Raw genomic sequence first — 14,151 nt, forward strand, 5'->3', positions numbered from 1 at the left:
CACATTTCATCCCGATGGTCCAAGGCTTACATCTTTATGCTCACAAACGTGCTTCTGTAATTAACCAGTAACAAATGTATTACTTTAAGTTACAGTGTGAGGGGCACTGATGAACATAAATTAGATTTAACTTGATTATGTGTTTAGGTCAAGAGACACAGACCTTCATCTGTAAGAGGCTTTTCTTAAATGTCTGATCACGATGTTTGTGTTTGTCTGCAGCATCACTGCAGCAGAGAGGGTATAACACAAGGCCACAGTCACGTGGTATTCTGTCCTGCTATTAAGTGAATAAAATACTGAAACTCTGGCAGTAGACTGGAGCGAGGCAAAGAGTATGTAAAGGGACAATAAGAGGAAATGATGGGAGAAAAAAAAAACAACAAAAAAAAAAAAACATACATGTCTGAGAAACAAAGGAAGAAGAAAAATAAAAAAAATGGTGGAAAAAAGGATTAGAGCCTAAATTCTAAAGCTGCAGCTTTGCATGCTGGCAGCTCCAAGATCTCACTGACATGTAATCATAGACTGAATAAACATAGGCCAGTGTGATGTCATTGATTTGTAGACTTTAATTTGTAACAAAGGGCAACCTCTGGGTACACACGACACAACACTGGGAAATATACCATTCACATCTGTGCCAAATTGAAACTCTCAAAACCTAAACTCTGCTGTCAAAACCTAACATTCCTTTGTCAAAATGTAACTGTTGACAAAATGACACATACTTGCATCATATGCAAACACTTACAGATCAGGGGGAGCACACTAGTCTACTTTATATAAAACACTGCAGTCTTTCATTGTTTATTCAGAAGGCATATTTTCAGGAGACACATTTTCAAACAACCAAAACAACAAATAGGCCTACTCAGTATTGTACATTGCAGTACCATGAGAATGGGTGAATGACTGAATGTAGTGTAAAGCACTTTGGGGTCTTTAGGGACTGAGTAAAGCGCTATACAAATGCAGGCCATTTACCATGAATTCAGAGAAAGCAAAAAAAAAACCAAAAAACACCATAATACAGTAATAGAAAAAACACCATACTGTAAACACAAAAAATCATGACAATTGTGCATACGTGGGCTCATGGATCCCGCCGTCTGTTGGCGTCTGGCCACAGGACCTCATCGACATCGCAAGCAATGTCTTCTCTCGCTAGGCACCGGGGAAAATATCCTCTTGCATGTCGAAACCATCCATGGATTGCTGTCACCTGAATGTCGCCGCAGGCCTGTTCCATTGCCTGCAGAAGAGGCATGCGGGCATGTGGTTGGCGGTCATATACACGCCATCTCCAAGCCGAAAAAAATTCCTGTATAGGGTTTAAAAATGGTGAGTAAGGGGCAAGTATACCACTTCAAGTTGGTTGTGGTTGGAGAACCAGGCCTGGACCAGAGCAGCCTGATGGAAACAAACCTGGGCTGATCTGGTCTGTTCTGTACAACTATGTTATGGAGAGCATCTAGAAATGTGAGTATATGTTGGCTGTTGTATGGACCTAGTTTTGCATGATGATGCAGAAGCCCTCGAAGGCTTATGGCGGCACACAATGTGACATTTCCCCTGCGCTGCCCTGGGACGTGCACAATTGCCTTTGACCAATGACATTACGACCCCGTCGTCTTGTTTTGCACAGGTCGAATCCAGCTTCATCAATGAAAATGAATTCATGAGGCTGTGCAACTCCATCCATGGCCAAGAGAACATATTACTGTACTACAGTGCTACACATACAGAACCCCATCACACAGGTACCTGTGTAGCTCTCAGAATGGATCCATGTGGTACTGATATGGTACATATTCAGCTGCTACTGGATTTCACCAATACTGTATTGTACATGTAAAGGACAGTTACACTTACCCGTACATATTCAGCTCAAAGTCCTTTGACCCTGTCACTGTTCCTCTCAAATGGGACTCTGTAGAGCTGCTTCATGGTGATGCTGTGTTTACCCAAGATGCGTCTGATGGTGGTGATGCTCACATGGTTTATGCTGTTGAACACTTGCCTGTCTGCAAGTATTTGCTTTCGTAGCTGGTGGAGACGGATGGCATTGTCTGCCCTCACTAGGTCCACAACGGCAAGTTCCTGCTGTTGTGTGAACAGGCGTTGGCGTCCTCCCCCAGAAGGTCTTCGAGTCAGTCTAGAGAAATACAACCACATATTGTCATCGCTTTGCTTATTTTTCTTACAGTACTTTACTGTATGTACTGTGTCATCCACTGTACTTCAATATAAGTAATCATGCTATGTTTCACAGAAACTACCACTTTGGCTGCAAAAGGAGCCTTAGCACCCTTCGACTTCGACTTCGACATCGACATTGACCTGCTCCTCCTCCTCCTCCTCCTCCTCCTCCTCTTGCTCTCCCTCCATCCATGCTTGCAAAGTTCTTGAATTGGCTAAACTGAGGGCTTTTTGTAGTTGGCTAATTGGTGTTCAGTTTTACAAGTAAGTGCCTTCAGGTGTGTATTTGAGTGGTTGCAATTACCCGATGTGTTTTGTATTTTGGGTACATGTGTTTTCCAAATGGCACCCTGAAATTTCATTTTGTGAACAAAGTGTCTTATGTATGAAATAGAGTGTAGCATGCAGGACCATGTGTGTTGCATAAAGGAGTAAGTGTGTTGCATAATTGCAACTAGGGTGCAAAGCAGCGCTTTTGTTTAAGGTAGGGGTACATGTGTTTGAGGTATGGTAACAAAAGCTTCAAGTTGTGTTACTTTAGTCTAAGCATGGGTTTGTAGTGTTCAAGCAACGGGCAAAAACTGTAATATCTCAAAAAGTATGAAAGGTATGACCACCAAAAGATACAGCTGGCATTAGCACAGGGAGCAGAACAGATTCAAGTTTAAATGGTGGAAATCGGCTGAAAACGGAGGGAGTAGTTAACCAGCAAAGGTCGGAGCAACTAGAATAAGGTAGAATAAAGTTTAAAGAGAAACAGGATCTCAATAGTGTGAATTCACACAATAAACAGAGGAGACAGTTTTCTGGTTGTATGAATCTCAAACATACTGGTTCCAGTCTGAGTACATATACTGGGTAAGTGACCTGGAAACTTACTGGAAGGTGACTCTAACGCATGATAGGTGGAGCAACATGTGAAACCACAGCCCCTAAATGTTTGTTTACACTGTCTTCTTGAAATATCTACTTGTGTGATTGTGTCTTAAAAATGTTCTGTGTCTTTAAAACAGAGAAACCTCTGCTTTTATATGAACTTTTCAGACGACTAAAAAGGACGATAACTAAAAGGTGTTTCTCGTAGTTCTGTCAGTCTGTGATAAATATCTTATAAAAATCATTGATGTGTCACAGCTGTGGCTGTCAAAAATGATCTTAAATAAATACAATGAACTTTGCAAATTCTTCTTTAAGCTGACTGTCCAGAGATAAGCTATCAAACCTGTGATCGATCAATATGCCAGATCTACAAGTTTTTTAACTGAAGGAAAAAAGTGTGTGACTGAGGAAAGTTAGTTTTGCAAAACACCCCAAAAACACATTTTCAAGAAAATGATAAAAGGAATCTTGAGTCTATGTAAACCTGTTTAGAGCAGATGGTTTACTTTATTTTTACAAACATATAAACTTCATAGAAAAAGTAAGGAAACTTATATTTGGACAATCAGTTCTTTGCTGTCGCACTTCTTGGCAAAAAATCTTATGCTACTGGAAAGTGTTGGGTCTGCGCTTCCACAGGCCCCGCTGCTTTAGAGACTTATTCCCGTTAATGAAACAAGACGAACAGCTCAACCGGTTTTTCACATGCTAGCAAGGGAAGGATCTCAGAGCAGCCCCTCTGCCCTCGGTGTCAGACCACTACGAAGAACCATCACGCCACAGCAGCCTTTTATTTCTGTGACACACAGTTTACACAAACACCCATTATAAAAAAAAAACCTGTGGTTATAAAAGATAAGGCACTTTCATGTATACTTTCAGTTATCTCCTAAAAGCAGGAAAAGTTGATTTCAATCAATAAGAGACCCTCTGACTGAACTGTGCTTTATTTTAGGTCCCCTTCAGATATGCGATAACATGCTAAATGAAATATAACTCTCCAAATGATGCTATAATTGACTCTTGCACACAGGATGTAGGGAAGAAAAGTATTTAAACTTCAGTTTCACGTGGTTATTGCTTCAAGAACGTAAAATATGATTTTGTGAGTTTGAAAACACATAACATTGTGTGCTAAAATCCTTCAATTCAGAGCCTGGAGACATGCTTACAGCTGAGTTTTACTAAAGACATTGCCCATATTAGGAAAGAGACATGTGTTTGGCTTCACTGATTATGTAATTTTCTGGCCCTCTTTCAATGTGACAAATCAAATACAGTCCACTCCGGAGCTGCAGACATTTCACAACTCAGAAACCACAACCGAAAAAAAATCTGCTTGATTTATTTATGCACTTTGTAAAAGACATGATCCACTTTGTCTGACTTTCATTATCTGTATCATTATTATATTATATGTAAACAAGGAAAGCTTTCCCCTCATAGACATAGAAGTACTCCTGATAATTTTATCACAGCTGTGGTAATGTAAGCCACAGCTGGCCAAACAACATGCTAACATGTGAAAAGGAGAATCCACGTCTTCATACACTGAACAAAAATATAAACGCAACACTTTTGTTTTTGCTCCTATTCCCCATGGGATGGACGTAGAGACCTAAAATTCATTCCAGATACACAATATAACCATCCCTCCCAAACAGTGGTCACAAATCAGTCCAAATGTGTGGTAGTGGGCACATCTGCTATATTGAGATAATCCATCCCACCTCACAGGTGTGCCACATCAGGATGCTGATCTGACATCATGAGTAGTGCACAGGTGTACCTCAGACTGCCCACAACAAAAGGCCACCCTGGAATGTGCAGTTTTGTCTCACAGCAAAATGCCACAGATGCCACAAGCAATGAGGGAGCGTGCAATTGGCATGCTGACAGCAGCAATGTCAACCAGATCTGTCGCCCGTGCATTGAATGTTCATTTCTCAACCATAAGCCGTCTCCACAGGCGTTTCAGAGAATATGGCAGCACATCCAACCGGCCTCACAACCGCAGACCTCGTGTAACCACACCAGCCCAGGACCTCCACATCCAGCAGGTTCACCTCCAAGATCGTCTGAGACCAGCCACCCAGACAGCTGCTGGAACAATTGGTTTGCACAACCAAACAATTTCTGCACAAACTGTCAGAAACCGTCTCAGGGACGCTCAACTGCATGCCCGTCGTCCTCATCGGGGTCTTGACCTGACTCCAGCTCGTCGCCGTAGCAGACTTGTGTGGGCAAATGCTCACATTCGATGGCGTCTGGCACGTTGGAGAGGTGTGCGCTTCACGGATGAATCATGGTTCACATTGTTCAGGGCAGATGGCAGCTGAGAATGTCCCAGTTCTTGCGTGGCCAGCATACTCACCGGACATGTCACCCATTGAGCATGTTCGGGATGTGCTTGACCGGCGTATACGACAGCGTGTACCAGTTCCCACGAATATCCAACAACCTCGCACAGCCATTGAAGTGGAGTGGACCAACATTCCACAGGCCACAATTGACAATCTGATAGACTCCATGCGACGATGTGTTGCACTGCATGAGGCAAATGGTGGTCACACCAGATACTGACCAGTTCTGGGTCCCCAGACCCCCAATAGCGCAAAAAACTGCACATTCCAGGGTGGCCTTTTGTTGTGGGCAGTCTGAGGTACACCTGTGCACTACTCATGATGTCAGATCAGCATCCTGATGTGGCACACCTGTGAGGTGGGATGGATTATCTCAATATAGCAGATGTGCCCACTACCACACATTTGGACTGATTTGTGACCACTGTTTGGGAGGGATGGTTATATTGTGTATCTGGAATGAATTTTAGGTCTCTACGTCCATCCCATGGGGAATAGGAGCAGTAACAAAGGTGTTGCGTTTATATTTTTGTTGAGTGTATATAAATTAAAGTTGAAAATAAAATAACTGTACAACAAAATACACAATACACAATATAGAACTATATAAGAATGTATGAAGAAATCTAAATATAAATAAATATATACACAATAACAGCAGCTGTACAAGTATTAACCGGAAATGAAGAATATAGTGACCAGTGTTGTGCAAAACCAAAGTCCAGAAAGTCCAGTGTGTGTGTAAGAACCATATGTGTGGGTCAGTACTGTGTGGTGGTGTGATTGAGAAACCGTATCGCCTGCGGGAAGAAGCTCCTCCTCAGTCTCTCTGTGTTGGTCTTCAGGGAGCAGAATCACTTTCCTGACCTCAACAGAGAGAACAGTCCGTTGCTGGGATGGCTGAGGTCCTTCACCATCTTCCTGGCCTTGGTCCAGCACCGCCTGCTGTAGATTGAGTGCAGGTCAGGGAGCTCGGAGCGGATGGTGCGCTCAGCTGACCGCACAACCCTCTGTAGAGCTCGTCTGTCCTGCATGGTGCTGTTCCCGAACCAGGTTAAGATGTTTACCGCCAGGATGCTCTCTATGGTGCACGAGTAAAAGTTCCTGAGCACCTTGGAGGGGAGTTGGAAGTCTCTCAAGCGTCTGAGGTGGTAGAGACGCTGTCGGGCCTTTTTCACCACGGTGTTGATGTGACAGGACCATGACAGGTCCTGCGTGATGTGAACTCCGAGGTATTTGAAGCTGTCCACTCTCTCCACTGGGCACTCGTTGATGACGGGGGTCTGGTAGTTCCTCTCCTGCTTAGTGCTGAAGTCCACTATCAGCTCCTTTGTCTTACTGACGTTTAGAAGGAGGTTGTTCCTCTGGCACCAGTTCTCCAGATTCCTAATCTCCTTCAGGTAGGCCGTCTCGTTGTTATCAGAGATCAGGCCCACCACGACGGTGTCGTCAGCAAACTTGATGATGGTGGTGGAGCTGGTAGTGGCCACACAGTCATATGTGTACAAAGAGTACAGCAGGGGGCTCAGAACACACCCCTGGGGGGCTCCAGTGCTGAGAGTGGTGGAGGCTGAGACATGTCCGCCCATCCTTACTGCCTGTGGTCTGCCAGTTAGGAAGTTGGAGATCCACTGACACATAGATGAGCTGAGTCCCAGATGCTCCAGCTTGGTGGTGAGTGTGGAGGGAATTATGGTATTAAATGCAGAGCTGTAGTCTATGAAGAGCATTTTAACATAATTCCCCCTTCTAGTGTCCAAGTGAGTGAGTGATGTGTGGAGGAGATGAGAGATGGCATCGTCTGTGGAACGATTTGGACGGTAAGCGAACTGTAGTGGGTCCAGTGTGTCTGGTAGTGAAGAAATGATGAAGTCTCTGACCAGGCGTTCAAAGCACTTCATCACTACTGAGGTGAGGGCTACAGGGCGATAGTCATTGAGAGAAGCAGGGTGGGGTTTCTTCGGGACAGGAACAATGATGGACTCTTTGAAGCATGTGGGGATCACCGACTGAGATAAAGAGATGTTGAATATCTCAGTGAATATCTAATTTGTGCTTTGGACTGTCACCAGATTTCTTCTAGAAGTTTCTTGCCAGTCAGCAACTATCTTGGCAACACCACTTGAGTTTGTGTGTTGCATGCTAACATCCTTATCATATGTGTAATAATACTAAAGCGTCATCTTATGCACACACAAAAAACAAATATGGCTCCTTCGTGCAGGGTTTTCTGGTATGTTCATTTATGCTTCCCAATTAAAAAAAAAAGAAAAAAAAAAAGAAAAAGCAAAGTTCTTGCTTCTCAGCCACTGCGGCCACATCCTCACCGTTTTTTAGGCAGTTATATAAACATACTGTGAGTGAGTCATAAGCTTAAATACAATAGTTGAAGGAACAAAAACTTAATGTTTAAAAATACCAGTCAAATCTGATTAAAGTAAATAAATAATAAGTATACAATGTAGTTTTAAGACTTCTCAATGTTTCGTAACATTAATGTTCTATGAACTCGTGAGTCCAGAAATCTGAATGTCATGAAAAGTATTTATTATTCGTGTATTATTATTTTACAATACAAGGTTGTTTTTTTCCTGATACTTCATGCAAACCACATTTCTCCAGGCCTGTCCTAATCAGCTTACTCAGTATCACTAGATCCAATGCTGCTCCTCCAGCAGAGCACACAAAAGTAGGAGAGACCAGAGATGCCATGGCTTAGTTAGGAGACTGTTTGCTTCAAGGCCACTAGAGGGTGCTGCCATAAAACTACAATAAATGAATTGACCTTTTGACCTGCTCACACTCTTTTATGCAAAACCCTGTTGATGTTACACACACACACACACACACAAAGAGATTCTAGGTCTCACCAACCATGGGCAAAAAGATGACAGTCAATAAAATTCTAAAATTTTATTTATAAACACAATGAATAGTAGTTAGAAGTCCAGTGTCCCATTTAGGTACAAAGTAAAAACACACAGTCCAAGGCCAGAGCCAGCTATGCCACAAAGCCAGTTGCACTCCACACGTTGTTCACTTCAACAGGGGTAGCAATTGTCCTCTGAGACCCACCACCCTGTAAGTAGAAAGCCTGCACAGAGCGACAAAATAAGACAATTCACTATATAATTCACAGCCCATCCATCCCAAACATATCAGATCATTAGAGGTTTTGTCACATTACATACCTGCACTGAGAGACAAAATAACACAGCAGTGTTTGTAATGTGGGCTATAAGTAGACTAGCATATCAGTGCAATCAATTACACCTGCCTCCAATTAGTCCAGCCCTTTTACAGTCATTGACTGGGTGAGAAAACACGAGCAAATCAACCCAAGAGACAAGCAGGAAGACTCTCTGAAGGCTCCTGTGGCTGCACAGGCAGTCTTACAATTACGAGGTTGGAGAGTTGTTGTTTCAAAATGTTCACACTGATTTCACATGCTCATTAACTCACAACCAGCTGACCATATATATTTCTGCTGCTGAGCTGCTTTTTGATGGAGATTTTCTGAATTTATTTTGCTACCATAAGAGCAGACTCCATGCTGAAAGCATGTGCACTGTCACTTGCAATGAGTGGCACTAATGACGCTAAATTTAATTACAGGTCATGGACAGCCTTCATAAATGCTCATATTACTCACCCACACTGAATTCCAGCACAGGTTCATCTGGGTCCTGACTATTTCCTGCAAAGTAACACAAACGTCATCAGAACATTAAGTCAGAGAAACAACATTTGGAGCTTTTGTACATGATAAATTATACTGCAGTAGTAAAACAAAGTCAAGCAGCAGTACATTTATTAAAATCACCTTCAGCTGTAATATTTAAACTGATTTAGTGTCAATTTAGATTATGTTTAGATTAAAATGAAACTAGTACCCTTGTAATGTCTTTTTAAATTAGAGGTAAATATTTGTATATTTTTTACATAATATAATTATATTTACTGGATTTTCTCTCTATTGTAGTTTAGTATTATAGTTATTACTTGTTTTTTATTGACTTGTCTTGTTTTTACAATGATTTGCTCTGAATGCAGCCTTTAAAGAAAAGACTATCTGTTCAGTAACTATCCATCAGACTGGGTCCATGTTACCAGCCAAATGGGTAATAATTAAATTAAGTTTTGAATTACGTATATTTGGGTGTTTAGGTGACACTTTTGCAAAAAATATATATATAATTAGGTTTAAAAGAACTAAACATGTATGTATTTAAAAACAATAAGTGTGTTAGAATTACTACAGCAACAGCTTGTAGCTCACTGTACTATTTTTGAGCACAACTTTGGTGCTTTTGCCTCATTTTTAAATCAGTGATCCCAGTAGCACAGTCTAAGCAGAGACCTCAGTGCTTGGCAAACAATCAATAGAATCAATAGAATTATTAAAAAGAAACAAAATAAATGCCAACCATATAAAAAAAAACATAAACTTAAGGAAAAAACTAAACTTGATTTTGTGTCTTTAGGCTATTGTTAACAGCAAGCATGAGGTTAGTGCATATGTATTATTATTGGAAAGATTACTGCAAAGAAAAAAAGGTTGAACCAGGAGGGGGCGATATTGCTCTTCTTACCATGAGTTACATGCAGGCTATTACTTACCATGTCACTCACATTTATTTCACAAAACAGCTGAACCCACTTAATTCGATTTAATTGTATTTATGCAGAGCTGAATCACAACAACAGTCTCCTCGAGGTGGTATAGATTGTAAGGTAGAAAGTCTACAATTAAAAAGAAAAAACCTCAATACAGTGGGAAGGAACAACTCACTTTTAACAGGAAGCACCCTCTGGCAGAACCACGGTCAGGGAGGGGCAGCCCGCTGCGACCCTTTGGGGATGAGGAGACGAAAAAGGGGACAAAAGACACACTGTGGACGAGAGCCAGAGATGAACAAGAACTAATTATTGAATGCAGAGAGGTGTATAAACACATGGTGGGAATCCCCCAGCAGGGTAGTCCCAGGGTAACTAAGGGAGGATTCATGGTCACCTGATTCAGCCCTAGCTATATGCGTTGGCAAAAAGGTAACTTTGAAACTTAATCTTAAAAGTAGAGATAGTGTCCGTCTCCTGCATTCAAACTGGGAGCTGGTTCCACAGAAGGATGATCCCCTTCTACTTCTAAATATCCTAAAAACCACAAGGAAGCCCACAGTCTGAGAGCAAACTATCAAACTACGAGGTCTTTAAAATAAGATGATTATTCAAGACCTCATGTGTGATGGGAAGGATTCTGAATTTGATGCTGGACCCACAAATCATAAAAGAGAAACACTAACTCACACACACCAGAAAGTGCCAAGAATTATAATTATATGTAATTTAGTTTTGCGTTCCTTTATAATGCTTTCAACTATACAAATAAGACACTTCATGGGGGCGCCTGAGCCTTGTAGACACAACAAATACTGAACAAACCTCATGCGCCCTGTTGTTGACAAAACGATAAAAATGAATGTGTACTTCTGTCTTATTTAGGTCATTTTTGTAGTTTTTGTAGACAGACTACTGTAATTTCTCAATAATTATTATCGCTCACTCTCAAGAACAAAAACGTGAGTAATTTCCCAGTAGCTCACCATATTTGGGATCTTCTAACATCCACACTTCATGTTTAAACGGTGGTGCGGAGGCGGTGTACCGTCGCAGGCCGGATGTAGCATTCAGCGCGGTGTGCCTTTTTTTCAGTTGCTAAGCAACAGATTTGTCCCGCCCCTTTCGTTATGACGGGGCGGGCCAGTCCTTTGACTGGTGACGTTACAAAGAAACGTCAGGTGACGTTACAAAGAAACGTCAGGTGACGTTACAAAGAAACCTTAAACCGACCTTATATATAGACCTGGCTGTTCAGTTGAAACGCATTCACACAGCGGGACAGCAGCGCTTTAAACGTTCAAACACGGAGTTTAACACAAAACAACATTTTAGACATAAAAAACAAAAAAGTGAAATGGCAAGCTCGAACTGTAACACAATGACAAATGATGAAACAGTTCAGACCAATGGGGATAATTCTACAGTACATGCTTTGGTATCCCTCTTGAATAACTTGTTCAGTAGTTTTTCGATCAAGCAGTGGGGAGAGCTTATCTCAGGCTATCCGGATTGCTTCACTGCTAAGCGGCTTGTAGGTTTTGTAGAGGACGTAATGGACCTGTGTGCACAGTCAGTAGCAGTATCACCACTGAGGTCTTCCCAGAAGTCCCCTGTACATGAAAACTGTTCTGTCCACACCACTACTGGCAAAACGGTTTTGTCACGTGTGAAATTTTTGGACGATTCTGCTGAGCAGGAGTTTGATACAGCACAGAATATAGATGCTAACAGCCAAGAAACAGCTAACACAGAAGAAAGCTGTCAAAATGCTGACCAACACAGTGCTGCAAAACCAGAAAACAATCCAATTCCAGATCCCCAGCAGCAGAAATCCTGTGTTGAACATGAAGCCAGCATCCCACCGTTAACAAACGTAAGTCAAACGGAGTCATATAAAAAGATACAGCATCACAGATCTTCTGTAGACTGTGAGCCACCTGAAAAAACCTTAGACTTTGAAAGATGGTTAGAGACATTAATTCAGGCTGTGCTTTCAAAGCTTGGTAAACTTTTAAAGTGCCCTCATTCTCACCAAAAACGTTTGTTGGAGCTACTCTTGGACAAATTCAAGGGGATGGATTTGCATTTAGACCGAAAAGTGCAGAATTATTTTGACTGCATTGCTAATGCGATTTTCACTGATATTTGTGACAAATTACATAAATTGTCACTAATATCATTGAAAATGGGGAGGAGTGGGGAGGAGGGTTCAATGAATTTAATGGAACAACCAATATTTAATATCATAACTACTTCAGTATTCCAAGAACACCTGTTGGCAGTAACAGTTACTGATAGACTGGAATCATATGAAAAGAAAGAAAGATGCAGATTTTCAGTGGAAATCTTTGTGGAAGGACTGATTTCCCAGGTTGCAAAAAAATCAGGCACAGTCTTCAGCATTGAAAGTGCTGAAGCTATCTCCAACCGGCTTACCATGAAAATCTGGACTGAAATCAGGGCCAGATACGACAAAATCCCACCAGAGAAGTTCAAGAAACTCAGCGAGAGGGTTTTCAAATCCCTCTGTAAAAGATGGAAGCATGCATCTTTGGTGACATTCTGGCAATTAAACTTCCAAGATCTTGATGAAGATATTGTTAAAACTTTCAAAAGAAAGATATTCACAGAACCAAGTTGCATATCTAAGTGCTTCTCATCGGTGCGTGCATTTTTTGGGAGGTGTAAGGGAAGAAACAAAGTTTCCACTTTATAGTGACATCGTGATATCAACAGCAAAATATTTTCTAAAACTCACTGGACACTTTAAATGAGCTAGTTTTACATTTAGATCAGATCAAGTCATTTTTGAAATCCCCAGGAATGGTCGCGGCAGATGGCCACCCCGCCCTGAGCCTGGTTCTGTCGAAGGTTTCTTCCTCTTAAAAGGGAGTTTTTCCTTCCCACTGTCGCCTCGTGCTTGCTCAGAGGGGTTTGTTCTTTTGGGGTTTTCTTTTTAATACTGTAAGTTGTTACCTTACAGTGTGAAGCACCTTGAAAACACCATTGTTTCCTTTGGTGCTATACAGATTGAAGTGACTTGCACTGATAACATAACTAAGCTGGGACTTTAATTTAACATCAATAAAATTATAAAAATATTACATCTTGATTTCTGCTTGTTTTCATTGTCTGTGACTTAATGAATACAAATGTGTAATTTAACAGATTCTTTCTTTATGTTAGTCTGACCGGTGATTCCACGTTGGCCTTAGGTGTTGGCGCGGATACGCTGCAGCCCCTGAGCCATTAATGGCCCAGCACACTACAGTAAAAACAAAACAACAGCCATCTGTCCAACTAGGAAAGGAAAATAATAAACTGCCTCCTTGGAGGCAACCTGACTCAAAACAGTTGCAGTCCAACTCAGACCGACTGCAATCACTCTCAGGCAGATTGATGAAGATCTGCAAATAACTGTTGTCTAATTTATAAACGCAGACAGATTGCCAACACGTCTGTTCACAATAGAGGACTGTACTTACATGGTTGCAAACTGGTTGTTATCTTGCTTATATGAAAACATTACTTTGGAGCAATGAAACTCAAACACATTCATTTTTAAAATGCTTCAAAATGAAATTTTGAAGCATTTGGCTTTATGCTTTGAAAGTGCCGTTGTGAGTGGGAGTGTGAAATCCTTACTTGATGTGTTCCCTTTGCCTTTACTGTTTTCAGTTTTATCAGTTTTCAGTTTTATTTGTCATATGCAAGTTAGCACAGGGTCAACATTGCAATGAAATGTGTTTGACGAGCAGCAGTCACTCAGCAGCATGGTACAGTAGAAGAAAATATAATAAAATATAATAAAATAAAATAAAAAATAGAAAAATAGTAAAGAGCAAAATATTAGAGAGACGTGGTAAAAGAGAAAAGATGACTAAATATATATATATATATGTATCTATAAATATATGTACACTAGTGATTAAATAAGAAAATCTTGAAAAGAAATATGACGGGAGGTCAGATGGGATATTGCACAGGAATGAGCAGCAGAAAATTACAGTATTACTCAGACTTTTAATAGTCATATTGTCAGTTTTGGCCGACGGTCATGGGTCACTTCCACTAAAATAGCACGAGA

The 14,151-nt window shown here is 41.2% G+C and overlaps 1 long non-coding RNA gene across 2 annotated transcripts; it reads right to left on the reverse strand.

The window, feature by feature from the left end:
* Positions 1-8,342: 8,342 nt before the first annotated feature.
* LOC146692496 (uncharacterized) lies at positions 8,343-13,908 on the reverse strand. 2 transcript variants are annotated; one of them, XR_014915215.1, is made up of 4 exons: positions 11,048-13,908; positions 10,237-10,336; positions 9,097-9,141; positions 8,343-8,538 (listed from the first exon to the last, which is right to left on the reverse strand). It is a non-coding gene; the product is annotated as an uncharacterized LOC146692496 (long non-coding RNA). The 2 variants fall into 2 exon arrangements; XR_014915214.1 differs by having other exon boundaries at positions 8,343-9,141; positions 11,048-13,907.
* Positions 13,909-14,151: the final 243 nt, after the last annotated feature.

The sequence above is a fragment of the Copadichromis virginalis genome, linkage group LG15, assembly GCF_057382275.1.
Source record: "Copadichromis virginalis isolate Kocher_CV1m ecotype Utaka linkage group LG15, C_Virginalis_male_GT1.1, whole genome shotgun sequence".
Lineage (NCBI taxonomy): Eukaryota > Metazoa > Chordata > Actinopteri > Cichliformes > Cichlidae > Copadichromis > Copadichromis virginalis.